The sequence below is a fragment of the Fundulus heteroclitus genome, unplaced genomic scaffold (genome assembly GCF_011125445.2).
Source record: "Fundulus heteroclitus isolate FHET01 unplaced genomic scaffold, MU-UCD_Fhet_4.1 scaffold_42, whole genome shotgun sequence".
In the NCBI taxonomy this organism is placed as follows: Eukaryota; Metazoa; Chordata; class Actinopteri; order Cyprinodontiformes; family Fundulidae; genus Fundulus; species Fundulus heteroclitus.
Genome location: NW_023396835.1, coordinates 1,741,845 through 1,756,124, shown reverse-complemented (window position 1 = coordinate 1,756,124; position 14,280 = coordinate 1,741,845). Strand labels below are relative to the sequence as shown.

Here is a 14,280-nt window from a genome sequence, read left to right as displayed (position 1 = left end):
GGACGTCATCAGAAAGTGGCAACCTCCAGTAACGCCCCCCTCCCCAAGGACCTACATGTGTGGTGATGTGATGGAGCAGGCAGAGGGAGGAGTCCGGGGATGGGGAGCAAAGGACTGGGGAGCCATCCCAGGGAGCCAGCTCCCCTACTGACTCCAATAGGCACCCTCGCTCCCCGAAAGCCCCACCCGGAGAAGGGGGCCCCGCCAGCAGCACCACCATAGCCCGGGGGCCAGGGACAGGCCGCAGGGCCCGCCAGCCAACCACCCACCAGGACTAACCCCTCCCAGATGGGGGCAACAGACCCTGGAGTTAGACCCACCAAGCTCCCCACTCCGAGTGCCCCCAGAGCCCCAGGAACCCCTCCATCCAGCCACTGCGCCCTGCAGGAAGCAACCCACCGCCCCCCATTCCACTAAGTGATGGTGCTGATCAAAGGAGCCCAAAGAGATCGATTAGATGTGGATGCAGATGCTGTCTCAAGATTAATATGATCCAACAAAAGATCTCTATACTGATTGATACTGAGATTTTCCTTACTTTTCCAAATTATGAGGATAGTTTTCTTTGCGATACATAATGCAGTGAAAACCATGTAAACTATTTTTTTCCCGGAGGGCTTTCCTCCAAATTACAGCGCAAGCAAACTGATAGCGAAGGTGAAATTTTACAACTCAGGCACTTTGATAAGTCCTTACATATCTGTGTCCAGAACCTCTGGACTGGTGTGCATAACCATAACGCATGAATATAGTTATCAGGATGGTTGCCTATGCAGTGTGGACAGATATTAGATTGTGCCAAACCCATCTTGAATAATCTTTGTCCTGTGTAGTGTACTCTGTGAAGGATTTTGCATGGTATTAGTTGTAAGTTGGTGTATCTAGTCAATTTGAAAGTTCTTAGACATATCTGAGCCCAGAAGTTTTGTTCAAAGCTAACTGATATATCCTCCTCCCATTTCATATTAGGAAGATATATTGAATCATCTATTTTAGTCAGTGTCCTGTATGATTTAGACAGTAGTTTGGGGGGGGGGGGGGGGGGGGGGGGGTTAAATCTAGGAACTCTAATATATTAGTTGGGATTTGTAAACCACCTTTAATATGCTTAAATTTATTTCTAATTATAGATTTAAGTTGTTCATATTCTAAGAATTTATTTTTACTAATGCCATATTGCATATTTAGTTTGGCAAAATTGACGAACTCGTTTCCATCAAGTAAATGTTCCAGATATTCAATACCTTTATTCTTCCAGTACGTAAAGTTTATCATATTATTATTTTATAGGATGTCTGGGTTATTCCAGATGGGTGTACGACTGCATGGGATAAGTGATGACTTCATCATTTTAAGAAACTCCCACCATGCAGTCAGAGTAGAGCTGATATTGATATTTTTAAAGCATGTATGCCGTTTTATATTTGAGCTAATAAACGGCAAATCTGAAATCGGGATATTATTGCATATTTTCTGTTCTATATCTATCCAGGGCTCGTCTAAAGGATTATGCTTTATCCATTTAGTGATATATTGTAGTCTATTTGCCAAGTAGTACTTATGGAAGTTAGGCAGATCTAGTCCCCCTCTGTCTTTAGTTTTCTGTAGCGTCTTTAAGCTGATACGGGGCGGTTTATCTTTCCAAAGAAATTTAGAGATTGAAGAGTCTAGAGATTTAAACCAGTCAGATGATGGTTTATTGGGGATCATTGAAAATAAGTAATTAATTCTAGGTAATCCCATCATTTTAATTGAAGCTACCCTACCCATGAGTGAAATTGGAAGCGATTTCCATCTATCCAGGTCATCTTCTATCTTTTTTAAAAGTGGGATGTGGTTAGATTTTACTAAATCTGCAAGTTTAGACGACACAGTAATACCCAAATATGTAATATTTCCTGATTGCAAATGTAAATCTAGGGGGTTCTGGAAAGAGCAATTAATTGGCAGAACCGTAGATTTAGACCAGTTTATAGAGTAATCAGAAACCTTTGAGAAGGATTCTAGTAATCTAATTACTTGAGAGAGGGAAGAGTTTGAGTGCTGAATATAGAGTAATACATCATCAGCATAAAGACTAATCTTATGCTCTATATTCATGCATTTTATACCTTTAATAACCTTTGTTTGTCTAATTGTTGCTGCTAGACAAAGAAGGTTTTATCATTCTCTCCCTTTTATCTCCTCTTTCTTTCACCTCTACTCTTTTTTTTCTTTTCTTTCACTTTTTGTTCTTCCTTTACTCTCCCATTGTCATGTCCATATAATTTGAAATTCTCCTTGCAGGAATCATAATAAAGCTATTTACAAGCATAAATCAAGTGGAGCACTATGGCGAAAGCCGTTTGCTCCACTTGTAAAAGCAAAATCTGTCGAGCTCTATCTGGCATTGAGACATCAATTCCTATTGCCATATTGCTAGACAGGACACTGGGAAAAAAAATAAAAATAAAATAAATTGTTGCTGCTAGAGGTTCAATAAAAATGGCAAAAAGTGAGGGGGAAAGTGGGCATCCTTGCCTAGTGCCCCTCTGGAGACAAAAGCTGGAAGATGTTTGATTATTTGTCCTGACACAGGCTGTAGGAGAGCTGTATAAAAATTTTAACCAATTTATAAAAAAATTGCCAAAACCAAATTTATGTAGAGTAGCGAATAAAAAATTCCAATTTACTCAAATGCTTTTTCTTCATCTAAAGACATTATAATAGTTTTATTATTTGTACTGTAGGAATAATCTATTAAATTAAGTAATCTGCGTGTGTTTGTGGATGACTGCCTTCCTCTGATAAAACCAGTTTTGTCTGGGTAGATTATGAAAGGAGTGACTTTGTCTAAACTTTTTGCAAAAGCTTTACAGAGTATTTTAATATCTACGTTGATTAAGGCTATGGGACGATAACTGGTGGGAAACATGGGATCTTTGCCTGGCTTAAGCAGAAGACTGATGGTGGCAGAGTTTATACTAACTGGAAATCTGCCATTTTCCTGAATTTCTTGCAACATTCTCTGAAACGTTGGTGCCAGAATATTCCAGAACTCTTTATAAAACTCAGTAGAGAGTCCATCTGGACCTGTAGCCTTTTCATTGGGCATGCTTGTTAAAGCTTCCTGAACTTCAACTGTTCAGCGGTGAGTCCAGTGTCGTTCTTTGGTTATCTGATAGTTTAGGAAGTGTAATTTTATCCAGAAATTGGTTGATGTCATTGTCTGATGGATTTATCTGTGATGTGTATAAAGATATGTAGAAATCACATACCCTAACTGGGTACCTGTGGGTACCCAGTTAGGGTACCCACAGGTTTGGAGGGCAAAAGCCTCATCTAACTGGGCTTTTGTCAAATCAGCAAGAAAATCCAAAAGACCCGCTGCAGAACATAATGGTGAGAAGAATAAACGCAGAAACATCGTCATCCCAGATGTTGCTGGAGTCTCTGAAAAACTCAAGAGGATTTTCTCCAAACACAAAGTCCCAGTACATTTCAAACCAAACAGGACCCTCAGACAGAGGCTGGTGCATCCCAAGGACAAAACCCCCAAACCTAAGATGAGCGGAGTGGTGTATGCAGTTCAGTGCAGTGAGGAACGTTCTGATCTTTATATTGAAGAAACCAAACAACCTCTCCACAGACGCATGGCTCAACACAGGAGAGCTACCTCCTCAGGACAAGACTCTGCTGTCCACCTACACCTAAAGGACAAAGGACACTCTTTGAGGACCAAAATGTTCCCATTTTGAACAAAGAAGACAGATGGTTTGAAAGGGGTGTGAAGGAAGCTATCTACGTCAAGAGAGAAAAAACAACCTTAAACAGAGGAGGAGGCCTTAGGTTCCAACTCTCAAAAACTTACAATACAGCTTTAGGATTAATTCCGGCCAATCATCACCTTAACTCTCAAACTCATTCGGGTGATAAAAACATTGTTCCTTCAAGCCAGGCCAATAACAACCCTACAGACTCCTCGTGACAGAGCAGTGGACCAGTTTCGGTCCAATCTGCTGGCTTAATGGCTTTAATGACCGCCCATTACTAAGGGGTGGACCTGTCATGGTTTAGGTTTTGTCTGCCTTTAGTGTGCAATTCACTCAGCCCTCCCTCGCTCTGCTCCATACACTAATTAGCCTTAACTCCCCGTCACCTGTCAGGCAGCAATTAACCCTGATCTGCCATCACCTGTTTCCACCGCTTTATAAGACTCACCTCTTTCTTTTCCTGTCGCCGGTCCATAGCGTTCACTCCCGCTCAGTCTCTGCCAGTAATCTTGTCAGCTCCGTTTTTGTTACTGTCAGCCTGAAGACTCTTTTCAACCTGGTTTTTGTTACAGTCAGCCTATAGACTTTCCGTCAGCTTTGTTTCTCCAGTGCACGGCTCAGACGTTCAGCTCTCCGGTGCACGGCTCAGACGTTCAGCTCTCCGGTGCACGGCTCAGACGTTCAGCTCTCCGGTGCACGGCTCTGACGTTCAGCTCTTCAGTGCATGGCTCTGATGTTCTGCTCTTCAGTGTTCGGCTCAGAGGTTCTGCTCTCAAGTCCACGTCTCCTGAGTTACTCCCGGTCAGGCACGTTACACGCCTCTGCCGGCCAGCTTCTGTGCCCTACACCCTCATCAGCAGTAAGACTCTGGTTCCACGTCTTTCACCTGCTACACCCTTCAAAAAACTCACCCATAAGAACTGACTCTGTGTGTGCGTGCTGTGTCCGGGTTCATCCCAGAAAAAATATCCTAACAGGACCTGTTTCTGTTGAATCTGCATGTTATCTAAGCCATTACAAGGCCTTTGTTGGGCAATGGTATAAAGCTTGTTACTCCACATTACTCCAGACTTTTTGAATTGAGAAAGCTTCCTGGAGAGGAAGCGAAACGTCTTCAACTACAGAAAACAAGTCCAGTTGCTTTGTTTTTTACTTTTTTTTGAATGACCATGACCTGGATGACTGAGAATCTTCACCAGCTAAACATGACTCACTCTTAACATAGTTGGGAAGGTGTTCAGTTGTTAATACAAACAGGATTCAAACTTGCCAATTATAAAAGCTCAGGCTGCCTTCTTCCTACCCTTACTAGCTCTGGAACTATTCAATCTCACATAGGTCATCCAGGTTTTTGATATCATCAAGACATGCCTGTTGTCAAAGTAATTGATTTTTCAATCAGGATTTATGGATGAATATAGCTGAGTGTCATCAGCATAATAGTGGAAATTAATCCCATGCTGTCTGATAATTATACCAAGTGGAAGCTTCAGTGGCAAACTTAGTCATTTGGGGGCCCTGTGTATACCAGTCTACCTCATATATGCATGTATATTGAATACTGACATTTTCTTAAAGCATGGATGTGACCAAATAGATTGAAATGTATGTCTATGTTAGATTTCCTGTTATTTTTCAACCCTTAACTAATTTAATTTAATGATTTTGATAGCGCCCAAAATCACAGCCAAAGCTACCTCATGCTCTTTGTGAGGATAATCTTGATTGTTATACTCATGACAACGATTCATATGATCTTGGTAATACATCATTACAAAAAACTGAGTTGACATTAGTTATTCCAGGGTCCACTAAATATTCATTGGTTGTGGGATAAAACCCTTCAAACAGAATGTGCCTTGTGGTCGATTTTGTGTTACCCGTAAAGAGAAAATCGCACACAAAACCATTAGATCTGGTATGTGACACATATTACAGTGAATATTAACCTAATATGTCACTTAGGTCAAGTTTCCAGTCTGTCACAGCAGAGGGTTGGAGCAGTATTGATTATTTAAAGTCATCTGCAAAACAAAGATAGCAGAGAAAACATGATAAATGATGGTGAGACATAAATCACTGATTATTAATCTGTCATCATTCACCTCTTCAGCATTTTTATTATCTCTCTCTCATTTGTTCTTCATGCTTCTTGTCTTTTCTGTTTTTCTCTGCTTGACATCATCTCTGAAGTTCCTCATTCTCAGTTTGTCCTCATCTCTCTCTGTGTTTCCTCCTCTCCTTCAATTTATCCTCAATTCATCCTGATTATTCTCCTTCTCTTTTTCAGTTTATCCTCATCTTTGTGATTTTCTCCTTCTCTCAGTTTCTCATCATCCCTTTCTCTCTCTCTAAACTTTACTTTGAGAATCTTGGCATCAGCAAATCTTTCATATCTAACAATTTTCTCATGTGTTGCTTAAATGAAAGAATACCCAGGGAGGTCAGCCTTTCCTGTGTCATGGAGGTGTGCAGGCCAGTTTTTATAAGTTTTACTTTAGAACAGCTTCAACCAGAAGCTACAGTGACTGGGAGAGTAAGAAGGAGCTTGAGTGCAAAGCTTAAATGTGGATCCAGGTCAACAATGTTCTCCTTCTAGATGGGATTTAGCATCTCTGATGGTGGGAAGGTGTGTGTGGGGAAGGAGTGAACTGCCCCCTCTACCTCCAGCCTCAGGTCCTGAGCTTCAACATCTTCTGCTGCCTGCTCTGATTTGTGGCAGCATTCAACCAGCCTCCCTTAATCCTTCCTGCTTTTCTTCTGCTCCTTGGAGTACAGAAATCCATGAAGCTGGGAAAACCTTTCTGTGAGAGTGACCAGAGCTTTATCCATAGAGGAAGAACAAGCTTCTCCTTTGAAGATCTCTTCTGCTGTACCCTGTGTTTCCTCTTCTCCTTGATATTCAAACTGTCTCTGGCCAACTCATTTCTACCTCAATCTCCTGTGTGATTTCACTGGCATCTGTTTTCATGGAGCTGAATCCCATTTATCTGAATTCCTGTAAGAAGCCTGCTGTAACTGTGTTGATTTCTCTCCTCAGTGTATCTACAAACACTGCTGGACTCTGCAGAAGCTTGCTGACTTTACTGATGTTGTACATAACCTTGTACCATACAATAGTGCTTACCAGGAGAGGCCATGTCTGCATCTCCTTGAAGATCCCTCTGGCTGATGAGGCAACTTCTGCATCCCTCTTTTCCTTGGCATGGTCTTCTAGTCCAGTCAACGTCTTTAGGATGTCAGGAAACTGATGACGGACCGCTTTGACAGCTTCAATTAGACATTCCCACCTGGTAGACAGTGCTTTTAGGGTGAAGGTCTTGACATGGTCTTTAAGGATTGTCCAGCAGAGTACTGAGGAGCTGAAGAGAGAGTAGAGACGCTGCAACAGCCCAAAGAAACTGGCCGATGCCACAGATGACTTGGCAGCAGCACCAACAACACGGTTTAGTGTGTGACCAGCACAGGGAACACATAATGCCTCGCTGTAGAGATCTAGCACTCTCCTCTGGACCCCCTGGTTCTTACCCTGCATATTGCTGCCATTATCATATAACTGGCCATAACAGTTAGCAAAGACCAAGCCTAGTTTTTCTAGGTGCCCTAAAAATGCCTGTGGTATCAGGGGCCAACAAAATCTTCATGGACAGTGATGCCTTTTTTATTAAATCACAGTTTACAATTCACAGCCCCACTGAGAGCTGCTGGTTGTGACTCTAATCGGTTATACATACTATTATTATTGAACAATGGTTGGCTTTATTTACTCTATCAACAATTCCATCTGTTGTGCACTTGGCCACAAGTGAGATGACTTCATGTTGGATGCGACTACTCAGGTGGTTCTTTCAGCTTCTTGCCTGGTCAGAGAGACGAGCTCATAGCTGCAGCATCTCTGGGCGTCTTTCTCCATCTCCTGTCCAGAAACAAACTAAATTGGGCAGCAAAAAAAACAAAAAAACATTTCTTCACAAAGCTGTGTCTCTGCTGCCCACGAGCAAAGACACTCAGGAGACACTGAACTCATGTCTTGGGGGGAAATATTGCAGTTCTTTCTCCACAGATTGACCAATAAAATCACAGCAAAAATCTGTCACACACCCCCAACCAGAGCGCCGTTAACTTGCATCAACATGAGCTGCGACCCTTGACCCCTCTCACTTAATAAACTCATGGTTCTGTTGAAACGACTCAAACTCTGTTCATCCACAACACTTCAGATCCAGATGCAGCTGCATTTAAAAGGTTTCAGGTAAAGAAAACCAGCAGCTTCAGTCATGCAGTGATGTTGGAGGAAAAGTCATTCTGAGAGCTGCTATCCTGAAGCTTTTCTCCAACACACCTGGATCAGACCACACATGGGTTTAAACGACACCCTGTGGTTAAATGCATGCATTTTTAATATTGTTCAGTATTTATTTAAGCAAAATTAACATGATGAAGTCCAGATTAACTCCTAATTGAGACAGAAAGTATTCATCTGGCGTGTGTCTTGTTTCAGAGCTATATTCAGTCAGTGGTAATTGTTTTAGAACATGAAGCATTTTAATTTACCTGAAGGGAATTTAACTAAAAAACCTGAGATCATTTTAAATTCAACCAAATAGTTACTTTTATTAGTTACTCCCCAGATGTCTGATTATGCTCAGATTATCAGGAAATACACATTAAAATGACCCTTTGTGACGCTACACTGAGGAAAAAACATCAGTTTAAGGTTTTTAGTCAAAATTTGAAAATGTGAGGAGTGTCTTGATGCTGAAGCAGATAAGATATTTTCTTTTCTCCTTAATCAAGAACACACTCTCCTTAGAGTTAGATTTTATTATTGTAAAGTCTGAAAAAATCTTCTATTAAAACCTCAACAAAACAAAAACATATCTGAAAAAAACTTTTTAGAAACATTAATATTTAAACTGTCTCTTGTGAACCAGTAGGTCAAAGGTTAGATTTACAGCCCTGCTCCTTATCCTGCAGGCTGTAAAACCTGATAACCCTCCCTGTTCTTCCTGCTCTCAGACACACCTTGAAGCTGGTGGAGCAACATCTGCTGGAGCTGAAAGCTGATTGGCTGCAGCCTCTCTGCTCTGACACGTGATTCGTAGATCAGAGCTCAGAGCTGTTGCTGTTTTCAGGAAATGAAACTCACACAGTCACTGTGACCGAGAGGAGAAATGGAGCAGAACCAGCTGGACCGAGAAACCTTCTCCTGTTCGATCTGTCTGGATCTACTGAAGGATCCGGTGGCTATTCCCTGTGGACACAGCTACTGTATGAAGTGTATTAAAAACTTCTGGGATGAAGAGGATCACAAAGGAATCCACAGCTGCCCTCAGTGCAGGAAAACTTTTCTACCGAGGCCTGAGCTGAGTAAAAACACCATGTTAGCAGCTTTAGTGGAGCAGCTGAAGAAGACTGGACTCCAAGCTGCTCCTGCTGATCTCTGCTATGCTGGACCTGAAGATGTGGCCTGTGATTTCTGCTCTGGAAGAAAACTGAAAGCCATCAAGTCCTGTTTAGTCTGTCTGGCCTCTTTCTGTGAGAAACACCTTCAGCCTCATTATGATGTGGCTCCATTAAAGAAACACAAGCTGGTGGAGCCCTCCAAGAACCTCCAGGAGAACATCTGCTCTCGTCATGATGAGGTGATGAAGATGTTCTGTCGTACTGATCAGAAGTCTATCTGTTATCTCTGCTCTGATGGATGAACATAAAGGCCACGACACAGTGTCAGCTGCAGCAGAAAGGACTGAGAGGCAGAGAGAGCTGGAGGTGAGACGAGAAAACATCCAGCAGAGAATCCAGGACAGAGAGAAAGATGTGAAGCTGCTTCAACAGGAGCTGGAGGCCATCAAGCACTCTGCTGATAAAACAGTGGAGGACAGTGAGAAGATCTTCACTCAGCTGATCCGTCTCATCCAGAAAAGAAGCTCTGATGTGAAGCAGCAGATCAGATCCCAGCAGGAAACTGAAGGGAGTCGAGTCAAAGAGCTTCAGGAGAAGCTGGAGCAGGAGATCACTGAGCTGAAGAGGAAAGACGCTGAGCTGAAGCAGCTCTCAGACACAGAGGATCACAACCAGTTTCTCCACAACTACCCCTCACTGTCAGCACTCAGTGAGTCTACACACTCATCCAGCATCAAGATCCGTCCTCTGAGCTACTTTGAGGATGTGACAGCAGCTGTGTCAGAGCTCAGAGATCAACTACAGGACATCCTGAGAGACGCATGGACAAACATCTCACTGAGACTCACTGAGGTGGATGTTTTACTGTCAGAACCAGAACCAAAGAGCAGAGCTGGATTCTTGAGATATTCATGTGAAATCACACTGGATCCAAACACAATAAACAGTCGTCTGTTACTATCAGAGGGGAACAGGAAGGTGACATTTATGAATCAGCGTCAGTCTTATTCTAGTCATCCAGACAGATTCACTTTTTGGCCTCAGGTTCTGAGTAGAGAGAGTCTGACTGGACGTTGTTACTGGGAGGTGGAGAGGAGAGAGGGAGTTTATGTAGCAGTCGCATACAAGAATATCAGCAGAGCAGGAATAGGGAATGAATGTGGATTTGGATGGAATGACAAATCTTGGGCATTAGATTGTTACCATGAAGATTATAAATTTTATCACAACAACATCTGGACCTCCATCTCAGGTCCTGGTTCCTCCAGAGTAGGAGTGTACCTGGATCACAGAGCAGGTATTCTGTCCTTCTACAGCGTCTCTGAAACCATGACTCTCCTCCACAGAGTCCAGACCACCTTCACTCAGCCGCTACATGCTGGAGTTTATGTTGGAGGTTCTGCTGAGTTCTGTAAACCCAAATAGACAGAATCCACTGAAGGTTCAGTGAGTTTGATTCTGGTTTTTAAATCTCCAGCAGATTATTTTCTTGATCGTTATTGTTTTATGTCTAAACTGCACAGAAATCAATAGTCAGAGATTGTCAGCACTTGTTTTTCTTCAGAATTGATGTTCTGGTTCTGTTGGGTTTGTTCATTTCTCATCATTGTTTTATAAACCAGCTGATCAGCAGCATAATATTTGCTGTTTTTCCTCCTTGTTGCTTTTAGCAGCAAAGACTGTGAACTCAGTAATAAAACGTGTTGGGTACCTTGACTTTTTCGGGGGGTTTTTGTCCAGAAATCAGTGAATTATGTGATTTATACGAGTTCTAAAATGCTACCAAACAATCCCCTCTGTCACTGTAATTTGTGTGGGATGCAGAAATCTATCCACACACTTTGTTTTAATATTTAAATAACCAAAACTTGGCCTCTCCTTCCTGACCCTCCCAGTTTCTCCTGCTCACCATGTGGACCTCTGCAGAAACATCTCCATGTTCTAATCTCCATCAGGACGCTGTCCTCCGTCTCTCACAGAAAGATTCACTGCAGAAAAGCTTTTTATCGTGGTCTGATGGTGCTGTTATCACCGTACCCTGAAGCATCTCCAGACTGTAACCTGTGTGATGCTTCAGAGGTTCTTTTGGATCAGGAGACGGCCGTGGTGAACCTAGAACCTGCTTCCAGCTCCTTCACCCTCCCTGAAGAACAGAGCCGTGCAGAGACCACTGAAGGAGCAGGTGCTCAGAGTAAAAAAGGGATTCTAGAGCTGAATATTAGTACAAATTTCACATCTTTACAGTTCAATGTACCATTATGTATTATAAAATAGTTACCAGAGTTATACGACAGATTTAAATGTAGAGGAAATGATAGAACACAACACCACACATAGATTTGGTCAGTATTTTATTACAGTCAGAATTTAACTCTGCAGGACTGCTTTGATTACAGGGAGGTCATTAGAAACCTAGACCATCGAACATATTCTGGTTTTACACAACTGCTCTGCTAAAAAGATAAACAGAGTGGCCACAATACAGCCTGAAAGTGAACTGTATTAAGATAGATAAGATAGGTTTTATTGATCTCACATCGGAGAAATTCACTTGACACATCGGCTCAGTAATCAATAATCAGAAGAAGGTGCCAAGAGTAGGAAAAGGTGCATCAGTTTTATACAGTGTGTCCTCATATATACAGTGGATGAAAAAAAGAAAATAAGAAAAATAAGAATAAAAATACAAAAAGAAATAGGAATAAGGCAGATGATGTCATGTACATTCACGGTGACTTATATACATGTATTGACATATATTCACGTGGTGATAGCAGCAGGAGTCACTTCTTTCAGGATTATTGAACATTAGTTATTACAGTTACAGTTTTGGTTACAGTTATAGTTCAGCATCGTACAATCTGATGGCAGCAGGAATGAATGACCTGCGGTAGCGCTCCTTTTTACAGACAGGATGTCTAAGTCTGGAACTGAAGGAGCTGCTCAGCTCCTCTACAGTCTGGTGCTGGGGGTGGAAGGTGTTGTCCATGATGGATGTGAGCTTGGACAACACCCTCCTCTCAGCTACTCCCTCCACTGAGTCCAGAGAGCAGCCCAGGACAGAAGTGGCCTTCCTCACCAGCATATTCAGCCTCTTTCTGTCCCGCTCTGCACTGACAGGAGCCCAGCAGACGACAGCGTAGAGGAGGGCTGAGGCCACCACAGAGTCATAGAAGGTCTTAAGCAGAGGTCGGCTCACTCCAAAGGACCTCAGCCTCCTCAGGAGGTGGAGCCGGCTCTGGCCCTTCTTATACAGAGCGTCTGTGTTATGAGTCCAGTCCAGCTTATTGTTGACATGAACACCCAGGTATCTGAAACTCTCCACAGTTTCTATGTCCTGCCCCTGTATGTTCACAGTTGAGTGAGGTGGGGATCTTCTCCTGAAGTCGATCACCATCTCCTTGGTCTTACTGGTGTTTAGACACAGGTGGTTCTTCTCACACCAGTCCACAAAGTTCATGATGACCGACCGGTTCTCCAGCTCGTTCCCCTCAGACAAACAGCCCACAATGGCCGAGTCATCAGAGAACTTCTGAAGGTGGCAGCTGTCCGTGTTGTATTAAAGGCCCTAATAATAAACTAGGCAGCCCAGATGTTCTCTACTTACAGTGGAGGTGTACTACTACTAGTAAACTGACTGCTTGTGAAATTCTACTTAGGTTCTCTACCAACCAGCTGTACAGTGACTAGAAAAACTTTGTATTTTTCTTTTTACCTGTTGAACTCCTTCTAACTCAGCTGGTTATCGTCCCTTTGGCTGCCTCAAGCAGCTCCTCATTTGTTAGGTTAAGATATAGTTTAGTTTAAGATATAATTCCTTATGAGGGAACATTCACCTTAAAAAAACATTATACATGATAATCTAAAAATATCCCCTCCCTGGGCTGCCACCTTACCGTGGTGGAGGGGTTTGAGTGTCCCAATGATCCTAGGAGCTATGCTGTCAGGGGCTTTAAGCCCCTAGTAGGGTCACCCAAGGCAGACAGGTCCTCTGGTGAGGGACCAGACAAAAAGCAGCCCAAAATGCCCCTTATGATGAATAAGATTATTGGACCTCGTGTTCCCTCGCCCGGACGCGGGTCACCGGGGCCCCACTCTGGAGCCAGGCCTGGAGGTGGGGCACGTTGGCGAGCGTCTGGTGGCCGGGCTTTTGCCCATGGAGCCCGGCCGGGCTCAGCCCGAAGAGGCAACATGGGTCCCCCTTCCGATGGGCTCACCACCTGTCGGAGGGGCCAAAGGGGTTGGGTGCATTGTGCAACGGGTGGCAGTAGAGGGCGGAGACCTTGGGGTTCCGATCCTCGGCTGCAGAAGCTGGCTCTTGGGACGTGGAATGTCACCTCTCTGGTGGGGAAGGAGCCTGAGCTTGTGCGCAAGGTTGAGAGGTTCCGACTAGAGATAGTCGGACTCACCTCGACGCACCGCTCTGGCTCCGGAACCAGTCTCCTTGAGAGGGGCTGGACATTCTTCCACTCTGGAGTTGCCCATGGTGAGAGGCGCCGAGCTGGGGTTGGCATACTTGTTGCCCCTCATCTCGGTGCCTGCACGTTGGGGTTTTCCCCGGTGAACGAGAGAGTGGCCTCCCTCCGCATTCGTGTGGGGGGACGGGTTCTGACTGTTGTTTGCGCTTATGCGCCAAACAGCAGTTCAGATCACCCACCCTTTTTGGAGTCCTTGGAGGGGGTACTGGAGAGTGCCCCTCCTGGGGACTCCCTCGTTTTGCTGGGGGACTTCAACGCTCACGTGGGCAATGACAGTGAGACCTGGAGAGCCGTGGTTGGGAGGAATGGCCCACCTGATCTGAACTCGAGTGGTGTTTTGTTGTTGGACTTCTGTGCTCGTGGATTGTCCATCACAAACACCATGTTCAAGCATAAGGGTGTCCATATGTGCTCTTGGCACCAGGACACCCTAGGTCGCAGTTCAATGATCGACTTTGTTATCGTTTCATCTGACCTGCGGCCGTATGTCTTGGACACTCGGGTGAAGAGAGGGGCGGAGCTCTCCACCGACCACTACCTGGTAGTGAGTTGGCTCCGATGGCGGGGGAGGAAGCCGGTCCGACCGGGCAGGCCCAAACGCACTGTGAGGGTTTGCTGGGAACGTCTGGTAGAGTCCCCTGTGA

At 44.0% G+C, this 14,280-nt stretch overlaps 1 pseudogene; it reads left to right on the top strand.

Moving 5' to 3' along the window:
- The first annotated feature begins 8,947 nt into the window (after positions 1-8,947).
- On the top strand, positions 8,948-13,837 carry LOC118560380 (annotated as a pseudogene).
- The last annotated feature ends 443 nt before the right edge of the window (positions 13,838-14,280 follow it).